At 37.6% G+C, this 17,693-nt stretch overlaps 1 protein-coding gene across 1 annotated transcript in view; it reads left to right on the forward strand.

Annotated features, from left to right (window-relative positions):
• mtor (mechanistic target of rapamycin kinase) overlaps nucleotides 1–17,693 on the forward strand; it is a 178,630-nt gene that overhangs the window by 82,850 nt on the left and 78,087 nt on the right. The window lies entirely within an intron of this gene.

A 17,693-nucleotide genomic window follows, 5' to 3' on the forward strand; every position in this document is an offset into this window, starting at 1 on the left:
ACATAGACACACACATTCACACACACACTGTCTGTCTCATTCTTTCGTTCCCGGTTTACTCCACCCCCTCCAGCTTGTGAGGTTTCCACCCGGCAGCTCAGTTTTCATCAGGTGTGCCATGTGCCTGACCACAGTTTCTTTTTTTCTTTAATATTAAACGTGTACCCACATAACAGACATGAAATTCAGTACAATAAAATCCAGTTTCACGTTTTGTTTTACAGAGATCATTCTTTACTATATGTTTATAAAGGACTTAATTTCTTCCAAAAAAAATAACCCTCTGTTGAAAGCCTCTGCTTCCTTACTTGCCTGTAATTGCTCATAAGCAGCTAAGCTTCTAATTACCACATTTAGTTCAATCATGTTAAAAAGCATCCTGACTTTACTTCTACAATTAAAAACAATTAAACTAAACTAAATTACATATTCCCAACATAGCAGTCTTCAGCTTGAGAGAGGCAAAATCATTAAACCACATTCATATTAATTATGTTGGTTTGTTTGGCTAAAACGAATAACCTAAGTCTCTCCAACACAGTTATATGAAACTAAAAGCTTAATTAATTTAAGCTTAGCTAATAAATGTATTTAATCCAGGGCTGTTTATTAGCAAAAACATACAAGCCTTATCACAATACAGAGCGGGTTATTTTGCAGTAGTATTGTATGCAGAAAAAACAGATAAACTACAGTCTGTAATTTAGTACTAAATTATAATAATTTTAAAGTGTTCTATATTATGAATGAAGCTAAACAAATGAGGAGTGGGTGTTGAAACATGGAGTTATGCTTTATTTTTTATATTGCTTTGTGTTTACCAATTCCCTGGCTCATCTGTTTAGAGTGTACCCTCATAAAAGCTACATCGGTGAAAATGTTCAGCAGCTCAGATAGCTTTTTTTTTTTTATTTAAGCGAATGCTTCACTAAAACACTCCAGCAGGAGACAGTTTTACAGCCCTGTTTGGCACCTAGAGGCACAACTTAATTTCATCACCAAGGGAGCGGTGCTCCTCGCCAGAATGGTGGCCGCAAATAGCCGAATTATTAACGACAGTGGGTGCTGAGCGCGTTGCTGACATCACTGCTTTATTTACCCCCCGAGTGTCCTGCATCACGCACGGTGCAGACGACAAAAGGAAACAGATGTGAGGCTGCTAGCCGGCTCCAGAAAACTGCTTAGAGGTGATGGATGCTCTAATAACAGTCATGATAATAAGTCACCCAGAGGGAAAATCACAGTGTGGAGAGAGGCGAGGGGGAGCAGGGATGTGTCTGTGTGTCTGTGTGTGTTTGTGTTTGTGTGTGTGAGAACGCAAATGAATGATGGAGTGTCTGGAAACAACCATACAAAAATCTCATCCAAGGGTTTTAGTCCTGAAAAGACAAACTGCCTGATAATACTACACAGGCCTGTTCATGGTCCTCTAGTTCTGCTCAGGGCTGTGTATTGGCAAGAACCTGTGACAGTATGACATGTATCATAATACAGGAGTTATGATTCAATATATGGCGATGATTGCAATACTGTAAGAGGATTTTCAATTTTCTGGAATATTATCAAGAGAAAGATGGATGGTCACAAACCATCAAACCAAGCTGAACTGCTTCAATTTCTGCATCAGGAGTAAAGGCATAAAGTTATCCAAAAGCAGTGTGTAAGACTGGTGGAGGAGAACATGATGCCAAGATGCATGAAAACTGTGATTAAAAACCAGAGTTATTCCACCAAATATTGATTTCTGAACTCTTAAACTTTATGAATATAATTTTTTTTTCTTTGCATTATTTGAGAAAGCTCTGCATCTTTTTTGTTATTTCAAGCTTTTCTCATTTTCTGCACATGAATGCTGTTAATTACAATATTTCTATTTGGAATTTGGGAGAAATGTTGTCTGTAGTTTATAGAATAAAACAACAATGTTCATTTTACTCAAACATAAACCTATAAATAGCAAAATCAGAGAAACTGATTCAGACACTGAAGTGCTCTCCTATTTTTTCCAGTACTATACAACTGTAAAAATAAATAAATAAATAAATAAAATAAATACATTTCTGTAATGATTTACAGTGTATATAGAATACAGCCAGTAGAGCATCTTAAAATCTATCTAATTTGAACTTTCACTCACTCTGAGTGACAGATGCTGTGTGGATCTAAATCCCAGGACGCTGTTTTTGTTTGCAAATGCCATTAAAATAGTAACCCGTCCTGCACGATTACATCAGACTTTAAATTGCTGGAGGTTCCAGTTCACTGGGAAGGTCGAGCACTTTTCCATGTGGGATCTTTAGATCTCCAGGCAGAGTGCCCCAAGGTACTTAATATCTGCCTGTCATCAGGCCATAGTCGGGTGGAAATGCACTGCTGTTATTGTCAGAACTGAGTCACTGTCTTCATCCAAGTTCTTCACTGTTATGTAAATGTGAGAAAATACGTCTCTGAATTGCTTCAGTATGTAATATTTTTTTCCCTGAAGTTAGATCATCTGGAATAACATGGGTGTTTTGTTGCCATGAGTTAATGCTGTTTGTGGTTTTTCAGGTAACTGGTACTTTTTTCCACTGTTCTATTGGTATCCTTTGCTGTTCGTTCGTAAGACATGTGATTCAGATGTTACTTAGCATTCTTAACTGTTTTATATGGCTTTCATTTTTTTGGCGGGTGTCTGTTCTTTGTCAAATTTGGTGGGAGCAACTGAAACAATCCAACATGGGCATCTGGTTAGCAATAAGACCAGTGCCAGTGCCTGACCAACAGTCTGCAAATGCTTGTTCTGGCTGTACAAAATCAGTTTGTTTCTGTAGTGGCCAGAAGTGTCAAGTAAAGAAGTACAAATGCTTTGTTACTTTACTTATAATTAGTAATTTTTGTTCTATACTTTCCTGGAGTAATAATTCTACTTTCTACATTTTCCCACAATTATCTGCACTTTCTAGTTCTTACATTTTAAAAATAGCGTTACTTTTTTTGGTACCACTTTAAACAAGACTACCTTTATAAAGGGTTTATAAATGGTTTACAATTAGTTTATTAATGGTTACTAATTAGGTTCTAAATGCCTTAAAAATCATTAATAATCAGTTATAACTCAAACGTAGAAAGGGCAACAATGACCTCTTTTTAAAATACTGAACCCACAGCCATCTATATTGCTGCCCTTTCTACATCTACAGAAGAATAACAAATCATGTGTTATTTTTTTTTTATATTGAGATGTTTATGCCCTATTACCCACCATTAGTCTGAAATGACATTTATGTTCCAAAATTCAAGAAGATAATATATAAAATGGTTACTTTTTCAGTGGGAGTTCAGTGGGTTCAGAGTCTCCATGAAAGTATATCTTCTTTTCTAACATCCTGCCAAAATAAAAGTGCTGTATCAGGACCCGCTCCAAAACACAGTCGCAGGTGTTGTAGGTCCAACACACTTAGTCATGAAATGATCAATTTAGTTAAAAAAAAAACTGCTTATATAATATAATAGAGCGCACTCCCCAGTGGTATATGTGTTCACATGGGAGCTCCTCGCCACACGTGTTCCGTGTCCGAAGCAGCTCATGCCAGATGTCTCCTCTAAAGTGTAAGGAGTCTAAATATTCTGTAACCAGAGGGCCAAACCGCCTCTCCCAGTTTTAGACCATTCATGGGTTCAATTAGGGAGAAGCAGAAATGGCTGCCAGTGCATTCTTGTGTCCTTCCCCCATCTGCAGATATTATATAATCTTTATTAACCTTACCATCTTTTAGCCTCCTTCATTCTTCCTTCCATCTGTTTTCATTCCTTCCTTCCCAGACTCACTATTGTTCTTAAATCGTTAACATATGCTTTTGAAGTTTTAAAAAACTCTTACAAGAATGCCATAAAAAGTGTGATTTTTACAGTTGCACTGATGCATATTTAAAAAAAATTGCAGAATAAAATGCATTGTTAGGATTCTGCCAAACATGCCAATCACCGTTCACCATTACTGACAGCAGATGCTAATAACGTTGCACCAGAATTTACACTTCTGCTTTGGACAGAAGCTCTCTGTTAGGCAGTGTGGTCTCCAGCAGGCTTAACGACAAGTTGGATTTCCTTTCAACTTGAGGGAACATTAGTCATTCAGTCGTTCTTCAGTGTTTTCACTGTAAACACTGCGGGCAATGTTATGACTCCCTGACTAGATCTGTTGGTGTGAGGTGATTTTTTTTTACAGAGATGCTTTCTAAGACAAAAAAACATTAACGTGTTTTTGGATTTCTCTTTATCTTGATTAAAATCATGCTGCAATGTGTACTTTGATTCTCTTTCAATATTTTAATTTCAGTTTTATTGCAGTTACAGAACACAACCAAGTTCTGTGTAAAAATGTAAATAAATGTAAATAAAAGTAATTTGCAAGTCTCATAGACCCATATTTTATTCACAGTAGAACATGGAGCACATTGTGCATTTTACCAACTCAATCAGACATTTATGGCAGCAACTCTTCTTTAAAAAGTTGGGACAGGGTTGTGTCTACCATTGTGTAGCATCTCCTCTTCTTTTAAACGGCCACTAAACCAACTGATTTTTTGCTGATTTCACCCTCATCTCAAAAGATGGGAGGGGTAGTTTAGGAGGGGCACTGGGTGATGTATGGGTTTAGAGGCAGGACAGGAAGGAGAGCTGATTGGCTCATTTGCAGCAGCAGCAGCAGCAGTATGCCTCTGATAGCGATGAGATCCAGATATGTGCACCTAATTACACCAAAGTACACAGACACATCATCAGAAATGACCACAATAAAAGTTTTTTTTATTTTTTTTTTGGTTGAGAAATGTTTATAATAATGCTAAGCAGGACTGGTATGTTTCATTACGTCCATGGAACACATTTCAACTAAAAATGAAAAAATACAGTTTAAGGTTTAAGTTAGTCGCTCTATAACAGTCTTCTGTCATAGAATGGTGGTTTAACACTGTCTTAATAAAATACGCAAGGCCTGACCTGAAAAATACATTGTCAAAATGTGAACATATGGTTTTTGAAACTTCTAAACTTCTATGCCATTAGAGATGCTGATGATTCATCTGACAACAGAATGTCCTTTAAACCTTTAAACCAGACGGTTGTGTGAAGGTGGTGTTTCTGGACTGTTGGCATATGGCTTCTTCTAAGCATTATACAGTTTTATCTTGCATTTCTGGAAATTTTCCTAAGCCCATGCAATGATTTCCAGTACAGAATCATGTGTGTTTTTAGTTTTGTGAACCTCTGAGGACCCGGAAATCACAAGCATCCAAAATTGACCTTCAGCCTTGTACCTGTCGCACATGAATTTCTCCAGATTCTCTGAATCTTTTGACAATATAGATGGTAGAACATTCTAATTCCTAATTTCCTGTTGAGAACATTTTTTTTTAACTCCAACCTTCATTTGTTTCCCATTTACCTGATTGTACTAATGAAGATCCTGAGTGCTCTTTGTATTTGCCTGCAGTATTGAGTTTAAATGGGAGTCTCTCGTGTGGTGCTGATTAGGTGGGATATACATTCAAGCCAGGTCCAGGTTGTTCATCATCCAGCAGATGTACCCTGAACGAAGTGAACGAGAAGTGGACCGTGTCTGACCACTTCTATTCTTGTTTGTTTGTTTTGTATTTGTTTGACTGAGGCAGATGGATACGATTTGTTTCTAAGGGACAGTGCGTGACCGTGGTCCCAGAGGAATGGAGGGATTTGAGCAGAGTACGTTTGCTGTGTTGAATATTAAAGTAGAAATTCATAGTCATACGCCTGTTTGCCTCTTTGTCATTTGTTTTGATGCCCAGGAATTAAGGAAAAATGAGATTTGAGTGAAATTATAGAAATGGGACAAGATGATGATGATGATTGATGTAATCTTTGTATGTTCTGAACCGGAATGTTTGTTTCCACTCAGAACACTTTGCGTTAGTTTTGAAAGAACTCCTTGTAAGAATGGGTAAATTTGCCCTAATTTGATTACGGTGATTGATGACGAGCGTGTGGTTTGTTCAGTCAGTTAGTACAGAGGTTTCCATGCCCTCACTGGGGTTTTATTGGTGTTCCTTTTCTGCTTTTAATAATTAATGTTAAAAAGTAACAAATTACTTGATTCTAAATTAGGGCTATCAAAGGTAAAGCATTATTGCATGTGACTGATTTCAAATCTGTTATGCTTTAGTATTTTTTTTACGTAAATTAATTACGCCACCAAGTTTGACCCCAACTTCCACTGTAATCTGCCCCGACCAATGTGAGTGTATATATATATATATGTATATATATATATTTATATATATATATATATATATATATATATACATACACTTTTTTTTTTTCTTTTTTTTTTTTTTTTCCCGGATCGACCCAGCTATCAAGTATACTTCTTTTAATTGAGCTGAACTGCTCAGGTCAAGTTTAACTTTATATATATTAGCTAGGTAATATACTGCTATGAACAAACGCTGTTTCTGCAGCTCCATGCTGTTTACATGCTAAGAGCGCAGTGCATGCTGCGTTCACTGCTTGCAGCCGCAACACTCTGCAAATTTTCAGCTTGACACTGCACAGAATCTTCTCACTATACTTAAGTTCTTGCTTCTGCGACAAACAGCTCTGACCAATCAGAGGAGATAATGTGCTTAAAGAAGAACAAGTGCGATTAATTTCATTTAATCAGTATAATGTAATGATTAATCTGATTACATTTTTAAATCATTTGACACCACTATTCTATGTATTCAGTGATGTCATGTATTATAAAATCTTCTTTTAGGTAAGCCGTATCACGCATTATTCATAATCACGTTTGGTAGAGAATGATAAATAATAGCTTATTGTTCTTAAGTATTGAATTTGTTTTTTTTTAAATTCCACCTAGTGATTATTTTGATTATGATTCATTTGAATTGACAGATGTGGAAACAAAAGAGCCCTGAACTGACTTGTGGGACATATTTATGGGGGAATCCTGCGTTAAATGTGAATGTGAATGTGTATGTGATATCTGCCGGTCACCTGTCTGTTTACATGGACTATTTTAGTCAGACACCACCGGTCACGCTCATTACCACCTACTGCACTGTTCACTATGGGTGGTCATGCCAATACATGTGATGCTGTCGATCAAGGAATATTACATTTTATTACAAGCTATAATATGTGGCCAAAACATGATTAATATGACAGACAGACCCTAAATTAACCAAATAAAGTGGTTAGTACGCAATTTCAGGTCCTGTTTATGTTAATACAGACAGTTTTAGACAAATTATGTTCAGCATCCTTCTTAGAATAAACTTTACGTTCAACTGCTGCATCGTGCTGCTGTCCTTCTTCCATATTTTTATTCTAATTTTTTTGTTTTGTTTCAGTAGAAGCTGTTTTTTCAGCTGTTCTCTTCATCAATCAGAGTTTGGGGTCATATGATAGGTCAGTTCTTTTTGAAACAGCCTGTACCTACATTCAACCAGCAAACAAATCCCTTACTAAGAGACTAAGAAAACACAAGCTTAATCTGGAGTCACGCAATATCTCTGCACGTCACGTCACTTAAATATCATGCGGTGAATTTGGAAAGTGATCTGTTCTCTGAATGAGTGCTTGGAAGAGGGGGAACGGTGGTCTGAAAGTCCTTCATTGTGAGGACTACTGTTTTCATAAGGCTGATCTCTCTTCCTCTTGGTGAGCCTTCATATTATTTCACAGGGATTAACCTCAGCAGCTAATGGTGCTCTGTCTCGGCCTAATCAGACTTGTTTTGCTTTGAGGAACAGTCTGCCAATAGTGCTCCACGTACTGCAGCCTGAGGTTAACGTGTGTTTTATTACATTTACAGTCACACAGTCTTTAAAGTGTACAGACCCAGGGAGTGATTTCATGTTCTCGGGTTGCAACCTTTTGTGCTATTTCTGTGTGATTGGACTGTGCTGTGGATCATTAGCATTGGCCCAGGTCTAATGTAGGGTGGTAACTGGCCAACGTATACACTATAAAACAAAAAGCAACTGAAAGAAAGCGCTCAAAGTAAAGTCATCAATCTTACACTGTTGTCTGAAACTAGTGTTGTGCAGTATTTAAAAAGTAATATTGCAGTTGGCGAAGGAGAGCCGCGTGGTCTTTATCCAGTCGGGTGATTTTGAGGGCTAGGGTAAAATCATCAGCATGCAACTTATAAAGTGCTTATGTTTAGGATTGTCATTATCCCACTGTAGAAGCTCCTCCTCTTTTCATTTTCAGGTGTAATGTTTGCTTCTTCATTTATTTGAATCCATCATTCAGTAAATAAGTAAGGTCATTAAACAGTTATTGTCTGACTCTCTGTTTTGGAATAACTGGACTTGATATATTTGAGTAATCTAACCAATATTCAAATGTAAAAATGTATTTTATGAAAAATATTATTCTGCGCAATTGCATTAGGAGTTTTATATATTTCTTCAGTGGCTGCAAACATGTGCTTGTTTGTCGCAGATGTGTTTCAGTCATCTTTAAATGGTGCGCACAAAAAAGCAGCTGTACTTAGTATCAGTAGTGTAAAGTGCTACTTTTGCCCTTATGGAGAAATAGCTGTGAATGTGACCACTTTAGTTTCTGAATCAGTTTCTCTGATTTTGCTATTTATAGGTTCATGTTTGAGTAAAATTAACATTATTATTTTATTCTATAAACTACACACAACATTTCTCCCAAATTCCAAATAAAAAATATAGTCAATGAGAAATGATTGAAATAACAAAGATTCATAAAGTTTTAAGAGTTCAGAAATCAATATTTGGTGGAATAACCCTGGTTTTTAATAAAAGTTTTCATGCATCTTGGCATGTTCTTCTCCACCAGTCTTACACACTGCTTTTGGATAACTTTATGCCTTTAGTCCTGGTGCAAAATTTCAAGCAGTTCAGTTTGGTTTGATAGCGTGTGATCATCAGTCTTTCTCTTGATTATATTCCAGAGGTTTTCAATTAGGTAAAATCGAAGAAACTCATAATAAAGTGATCTCTTCTTTTTTCCAGAACTGTATTAGTACTTGAATGAAATCTGAACTGGAAGAAAGAAAGAAAACTAAAAAACTAAAAACTTCATCAGTCCACATCACTTGTTCCAAAATGCTTCAAGTTCGTTTGGATGTTCCTTTAAAAACCTTTAGCAGTAGTTTTAGTGATTTAAAGTACTGGAAAGCTTTTCTTCTAATGTTTGTTCCATGGAGATTAAATCTGTGCAGTTGTATCACCAGTACAGAGTCTGCTTAATGTTCCTGAAGCTATTTTGTAGTCAAACTGAGGTTTTGATTAGCCTTTCCCCTCACTATCATGAGCAGTATGTAAATTGAGACGTTAATGCGTAGATTTACGTAGATTTCTTAAAATAAGCAATCACATAGTCTCAAAATAAGTGAATTAAGTCTTAAACCAATCAAAAATCCCTTATTTTGTGGCTTAAATGTGTATACTAGTATCAGAGTGACTTGTTGTGCTTATTTTGAGTTTAAACTACTTAAAATAAGGTAAAACAATCTTATACTTCTAATGCTTAGTAAAAAAAATTCTTACCAGGGGAAAAATATAGATTCATTGTCTTAAAATACGACAGTTTCACTTGCTACGGTTTAGTTTTTTTGCAGTGCACAAAATCACTCTTACATAAAGTGATCTTACCAGCTCTATTCTTGCCAGTTGCAGTCTCTTCAGATTGAGCCGTTTCAGAAAGGGCTCTGTCACTTTTACGCAAATAATCTGGCCACGCCATGTTTATGCTGAGCATTTATCACGCATTAGTGTTAGCTTGTGCTAAATGGCAAAACACGAACAAGCTAGTTCATGCTTAGCTGACTTGCTATAAACTCACCCTGACTTGCCAAAGATTTTTCTTCAGACGTTCCTGGGTGCAGGTGTCCTTATTATAATTTCAGAATAAGGGAGCCATCCAAATGGCTCATTAAAAAGCATATGATTCCTGACGCCAAACTCTTTCAGCAGATTCACAGAAAAGGGATAAATGGACCTTTTTGTTTGCACTTGGAGTGTTTATAGGAACAGTCGAGACCAAAGTGGAAATACAAAAGCGTGCAAAAAGTGAATTTCCCATAATACGTCCCCTTTAAAGTGATTTTTAGAACAGCATAAGTGTCACTCTTCTTATTTTATTGTTGCAGGCATGAGAAAAAAAATAATTCCTAAAGGATTCATGTTGTTTCCTAATAAAACTTGTTTTTGACCACCAAAGGGTAGGAACCTCTGAGAAGCACTGAAACGTAGTGTTTATTTATCTGTCCTAAATCAAGGATCAACAAACTGGTGATGAGACAACACTCATTAATAACACATTGGTGTGTTTAGACTTGTTCCAGGTTTGGACTAGGCAATTTTGTTCTGATCAAAGGAAGCAAAGGAAGATGAGAACTCGCAGAGCTTGCAGCCATTCCTGATTCACTGGTTTTCTGACTCTTGACTTGAACAGAGCTGCAGAGATTATGTATAATTAAATACATAAAAAACTTAGCCACTGAGAACATGAAGACATTACATCATGATGTCTCGTGTAGTACAGTGAGTTCCAGGCGGAGGATCCCTTCCCATCACCTGCTCTCTTCTGAGCAGCAAAACACTTTTATTGCCTGGGTTTTACTAGCCCAATATCAGACATGTTTTCTCCCATTTTTCCACTGTAGAAATTGTTCTCTCAGGTATGTTGTGGACACTTGGAACGTGCCTCCTCGGACGCGCCCGCTGTTCCCGCCGCGTCTCAGTCAGGTGTGAAGAACACATGCACTTCCTGCGTTTTCATCTCCTGCGTTTTCATCTGCCGATCATCTGAGCCAGTGACGTTTAGCTTTAGCATTTTTCCAGAATGCCATCAACATCCAGCCTCTACCTCCTCCCATTACTCGGGTCATTACCACAGCACCCTTATACTGTGGTTTCAGTGCTACGGTCCAAGTGCGATTCCCATTAACACAGCAACAGTACATCTATTAAAATATGTTCTTCAAGCTTTGGCCTTCCGCAGGCTGTGTCGTCAGGTTAGTCAGCTGCGGCCTGCCTGCGCTCCTTTACGGAACAGGACTCTGCAGGGAGGAGCGCTCACTAGTGAAGCAGTTACAGCAGCGTTGAGCACTCGGCCAAGCACCCGCTGCTTTGTTACGTAAGAAAACTCACGTGGGGGAAAAAAATAAAACAGTACGGAAACAATCTGTTGTGTCCTGAGATTTGTGTTTGTTTAAAAAGGAATGAAGAGGAAGGTTTGATCATTTCTAGCAAATGGTGACTTATGTAATGTTGTTTAGACTGTACTGTGTGTAATGAAGGTGTATACAATTAATAAACACAGTAGTATATCAACCATAGAGTGTCCTTAACCAAGCAAAGAACCATTGGAACATCCAAACGATTAAAATTATTAATTGATTCAATGATTGTATGGGTTAGGCTCGAGCTGAGTGATGAACATATTGGTGCTAGCCAAAAGGAAAGCACAGGTCTTCCTTTGTGATCTTCCTTTAGCAAAACAAAAAGAGTAAAATGCATTACAGTGCAATATAATAAGCTCACCTGCCTTTTTATTGTTTCTTCTGAAATCAAGTATATTAAAAAAGAGAAAGAGAAACTTCCTCTACTGTCCAGGGAAGGCTTTCTGCTAGATTTGAGAGCATTGCTTCAAGGATTTGATTACATTAAGTGACAATGTTAATGTCACATCTCTCTGGCATTGCCAGAGAGAATTTCGGAAATTTTTCATGGGTGCATATTGCACATCAACCCTGCTGCTCATTCCAAAAATTCACGTTCCTTACAAATGTGACACCATAAAAGGGTGTACTCACTTTAGGCACGGTTCAGTTGAATCTTGCTGGAGCACGGTTCTACCCCTTCCCCACTCCCCTGCTGGCCTGCACTCACACTGCGTCTAAACAATCCGTGCCCGAGCATGCTTACGTCATTACACACTGTTCAGTGGGCTTGCTGGTGTTGTGCCAAATGTAGCACCCACGCCATAAAAGCACCTTTTCTTGGGAGCACGTGTTCTTGATAAAAGCAGAGATGGTCCACTTTACCTTTACTATATATATATATCCCGATAACCAATCTCAAACTTGACAGTTTTCTGCAAAATTAGCCTGGACCCTAAGTAACCTATAAAAATGATTGTTCATTATCAATTCATAATGTTTTTTTTTTAAGTATCCGTTTTGATTTATTTTGTATTCATTTACCAGCCATTCTTTTGAGTGCAGTATCTTTAAAGCTACTAAGGCTACTATTGTCAGAAACTCTGTATAGCCGTTCAAGTTCATCATGCTGGAACTTTAATAGGACTCTACCAGTCTGCTCTCTGATTCAGCTGCTTCTTAGGTTCTCTAAAGACCAGAAACTTGTCTTAAGTGTCCAGAAACTATATATATGAAATTTCAGACATATATTGGAATCATATGTGGTGCATCATGCTGAGATGATTTGAGATCTGAAAGCTGATTTTGTTTCCCTTGTTAGAGCAGACCCACATGAAGCTCTTTCTGCTTTGGTCGGAGAACAGTCATTTGAATGTCAGAGAGTGTTAAAAGGCTCGCTTGTAGATTTATAACAGTCTGGATCTTCGTTATGTCGTCATTGGACGGTGTCACTCAAGAATGTGCCATACTTGTGTCTGAGAACAATTACTCTGTTTTAATGAATGCAAGACTCCATTACATCCTTAAAACATTATATAAATTAGGCATGAGCTTTTTATTTGCAGTCATGAAGGTTTTTTCCACTGATTATTCCTCCCAGAATGGAACGTTTATGCTGAGCCTCTAGCGACGTTGGCCATATGTGTTGACACTGCAAGAGTCAAGTTTAAATTAAGTCGTACGATTGTGAACTGAGATCACTCTGGCTTTATTTCCTGAGTTACACTTTAAAACACACTTACAGCAGGGCTTTCAGTGGTTAACCACTAATTCATATTTAGTCTTACGTCACCTCTGTGGTGTTTTTTTTTTTTTTACACTTTTTTCACACTTTTTTCTATTCTTCTTTTCACATCAGACAACCTAAAGAGCATGTGTTAAAGCCAGCCCAGACACTCAGCTGCAATGCAGGGTGTTCCCTAACGGCCAGTCTATCTCATTGATATTCAAGGAACAGGTTGTGCTTTCCTTGTCATCTGCTTGTGTTCAGACTTGTGTCCAGGCCTGTGGGCCAGATGGCTGCTGGCGTCCCCTCGGCCCTCGTCTGCATTTCGCTAGGACTTTATACAGTTTGTTTTGGTGCCATTATCACAGACTTTTAAGAACTTTTATTGAAGTGTTACAGTTACTCGATTAGGACAGTGTACAGTGTAGACAAAATACTAGGATTGGGATTTAAAAAACAAAACAAAAAACTTTGCCTAGATGTTGAGAGAGTCTGTCTACAACAGTATTGGTATTAGTGTTTAGCTTTGCCCTTTTGTTGTGTAATTCAATCATTGCATAACCCCCCCCCCCCACTTTCCTTTCTTTCCCCCTTAAGACTGGTTTATACTTCTGTGTTGAGTCACTGCGTTGTCTACAGCATATCCTCTTAGTGACCTATGCTGTGGAGTGCGTGTATAGGTTAGAAGTTTAAAATTATAGTTTCATTTTATTTCCTTTTCCCCTCCAGTTCAGTTAGTTTTAAATAGTTTTAAATAGTTTTAAATAGTTATTTTTTTATTGAAACTTAGTTTTAGTATATTTTAGTTTTTTATTAATTCTACTATTAGTTTGTTTTTTTCATCTTTTGGGTTTTTTGGGTGAGGTGCAGGGTTCAAAAAGGTGTTTTGTAATAAAACTCAACAAACGAAACCATTAAAAAAAATATTCAGTTACTGTGAATCAACCAACTGTCTACAAAAACTGTAACAATCCACACGCTAGCAGCCTTAAGAGCAAAATATATGTAATAATGCTGCTTAAACTAGCCAATAGAATAAAGACACACATGAACATGAAACTCGCATCACATCAGAGAGCTCAATCTGAGAAACACATAAACAAACTCAGAAACCTGACATAAACTCTACAGGTTTCACTCATTTTCACCAAAATTATCAACTCAGAAATAAAGTAGGAAATGGACACCCAGCTCTAGATACAGATACAGCTTTTTTACCATATCAGTGCAGAACTATACGGTATCTCACATATAAGAATATCATAAAACTCATGAAGTGCATTTTGCAAGGTAGAATGAGCAAAAATGCAAAAAAAAAAAATGAACTGAAAGAATATAAAAAGCAAGTAAAGAAATCTGCTTTACTTTTTGTCTTTTGGAAATCAAGTAATCATTTACAAGCTTTTAACTCTTAATATATGGTAATGCTGGGTGAAATGTTTACAAATAACATTAATTCATAATTTTACCTTGATTATGATTAATGAATGACTATTGTAATGTATGACAGATCCATCTTTGTTATAATCTTATTTATATAATAGTTTGAGTTGATCAGTTGGCTTAGTGTTTGAGTTTGCCTTCATTGTGCTTTCCTGCTGCAGACAGAATGTAGCTGAGTGACTTGACTATGCCTGCTGTTGTATGTTTATATGTGGACGGTACATGAACAGAGTGAGGAAGTATTAACAGAAGTAAAAATAATTAATAGTAGACAGGCAAGATTATGTCAGTAAGAAGATCTTTTGGATCAGTAAGACATTCTGACTAGGCTAAAAAATTGTACTTTTTGGCCTGAAACGGGATCCAGTACCTGTACCTAACTGTTATGTAACAGTTCCAGTAGGCCTACTCAGCAGTTTTCCATGTCAGATGGCTTTACTTAGTGAGTGGTCTTTGCTTAGGCATTTAAAACCAACAATTTGTTCAAGGACAGGTCATAGTTAAAAATAAAATTCCATAAGTCTGTAGATAGATCTCATGTTTTTAGCATTAGGCTAACAGCAGGTACTGTTCTTATAAAACAAACTGCTGAGATTCTTCCCCGTGTGGATTTCTCAGTGTGTTAAGCTAAGTGAATTTGCAGAAAAGCTTTATGGTGGGAACTCGGTGGGGAAAAAGTTAAAATGCCTAATTTAGCGTGAGCGATTAGCCTTTGTCATCACCTTCGCTATGAACCTCATCTAAAATTTCATTTTCCTGTGAAACTTTACGCTCTTTTAATTTTTTTCCTTTTCTCTCTTTTTCTGTTTTTCTCTTCCCTGCTCTTGTTTTTCCTGCCTTGGTTTTTCATCCCTCACTTCTGCGCTTTGTAGATATTTGGAATTTTTATATCTGTCCATCATGGGAACATATGTTTATGCTTATCTCTCTGAGAGATTACAGCTTTTAACCAGTTTGCTCCAGATGTGCCAGACCAAAGACCAACTTAAAGTGAGTAGCCTTGGCACATTTTCCCTTGTGTTTGATGTTGGGCGATGTTTGCATGAACAGAGATAACAGTACAGACATTTCTCCAGACATGCAGCGTAAAATGGGCTGTTAAGCTAATTTATTTTTTTGTTTATGTATGCTTAGTCCTTAAGATCACCAGTTACAGAATGTTACTTTAGACCAGGGATTCCCAACCTTCTGCAAGTTATGGCCCACTTACCCCACCACCACACCACCAGAAAACTTTATTTTGTTGCTTAAACCAACTACAGTACAGCCATCAACCTTGTCATTGTCATTTTTGGTTCCTGTGCACATAAAGCCTAGTACTAGGTACTAACAGCTGCCTTTTTGTTTGGATTTATGCTTTTTTTTGTTTTGTTTTCTTTAGTCATATCCGGACAGGATTAGTTTCTCAGGGAGATGTCTGTAAAAAAATATTTCACATTTCTACTCAGTGATAAAACTTTTGCATCCGGATTGCAATAGAAAAAACAGGAAGACCCGTGAGGTTTTTTTTGGCTTTCTCGGTCACATGACATCACGTTCAGTAGCTCCTCCATTTCCACTCCCTGTTGTGTTTTCGTGGATCTCTGTGCAGCACACAGGTTAAAAAACACTGCTTTGAACAATTTACATAGACATATTTAAAATACACTCATCACCAAAATAAACGTTTGCACCTAGAAGGAAGTGTTGGGCTGCAGTGCTATTTGGAGGAAAGATAAGGGTTATATAGGAACAGACTTATATAGGCAATATTTATTGAGCTACGCATACAGAAGTGGTGTGTAATGCATGTGGAGTACATGTCACACAATGTGCCAGACATTTCAGCCAAAAGTTTGTAGAGGTTCCTAATGGTTTTCTGTGATTATCCATCCAGTTTAGCTTGAATATTTACGCAGTACCCACAGTTTTCACAATCGTAGTAGAGTATTTGTAGCTTGTTCAATAGCATCCCACATATTTTCTTTCTGAATAAGCCTGGAGATGCAGCTGGCAGTGGCGTTGTATCTGTGCCTTGAATTTAAGTTCTACAAATTGCAGCTGTATGTGGACGAGCATTGTCCTGTTGGAAAGAAATAGGTAGAGACACTAGTTGCAGAACTTAGTTAATGTGTATTGGGGGGCTCCGAGTGGTCCATCGGGCTAAATACTGCCACTATGATCAGGAGAACGCCGGTTCGAATCCAGTCCATGTAGCTTGCCATCGGCTACCCGAGCCCTGAGAGAGCACAATTGGCTTTGCTCTCTCTGGGTGGGTAGATGGCGCTTTCTCACCACATCACTCCAAAGGGTGATGTCGATCAGCATGTGGCGTCTGTGAGCTGATGTATCAGAACCAAGTCACTGCGCTTTCCTCCGCGCGCACTTTGATGCTACTCAGCAATGAGTTCAAAAAGAGGCAGTGGCTGACTTCACATGTATCGGACCACCCTCCTGGTGTTGGGGCATCAAAAGTGATAGGGGGAGTTCAAATGAGTGAGTTGGGAAATTGGCCGTGTAAATTGAGGAGAAGATTGGGAAAAAAATTTAAATAAACTCATAAAAAAAATTATAATGTGTAACAATGGCCTGTAAAAGTGCCTCTAATAAAGAGCAAAGCTGATTTGGCATCGTATGAAATGACACCAGGCTTTCTGGACAAGTGATCCATGACAAAAAAAGTCACAAAAGATGACCTTCCTCTATTCCGAATTACTCAGGAGTCTGCCCACCAAGTTTCATTCCTGTCAGTTGATTCCTTCTGGATCTCAGCTTTGGTCTCTTATTTTTGTCTCTTTTTACACTTTTTTGTGATGTTTCTTTAAAAGTAAAGATGTGAAAATCTCTCTTCTCCTCAAGTTATATAACCAACCCCAACATTGTTGTTCTTTCTTATATGAACTTTCATTGAACACCTGTTCCTTTAATTGCTGATGAATGTGGGGTTTTCTATGTTACACAGACAAAACAGGTTTAAGTTACACATAAGCTTTAGGTCAAAAGCTGCAGTAAATCTTTCTACCAGATGCCTTATTAATCATATATGAAATAGAGGAATGGTTTATGTGGCCATATGGTGAGATAAAAGAATAATAGCACAGTTAGATCGATGTGTGCTCTCAAATGAAATGCAGGGTCAACACCTGAATCACTCTAAGAACATTCTGAGCTGCAGCCAAAGCTTTCAGAGTATCAGTTAAATCAGTGGTTTCTCTGGGAGAACGAAGTCAGGGGGACAATGAGAGCAGGGTTAGGTTGATGAGTGTAATCAGTATGAAAATCTGAATGCTGAGGAATTGTTGTATCAAAATTGCTGTCTGATTTAGACAAGAATGAGTAAAAGAAGGTGTTAGAACAGATGACTGCCTTGCACAACAT

Source organism: Astyanax mexicanus, chromosome 12 (genome assembly GCF_023375975.1).
Source record: "Astyanax mexicanus isolate ESR-SI-001 chromosome 12, AstMex3_surface, whole genome shotgun sequence".
NCBI classification, from domain to species: domain Eukaryota; kingdom Metazoa; phylum Chordata; class Actinopteri; order Characiformes; family Acestrorhamphidae; genus Astyanax; species Astyanax mexicanus.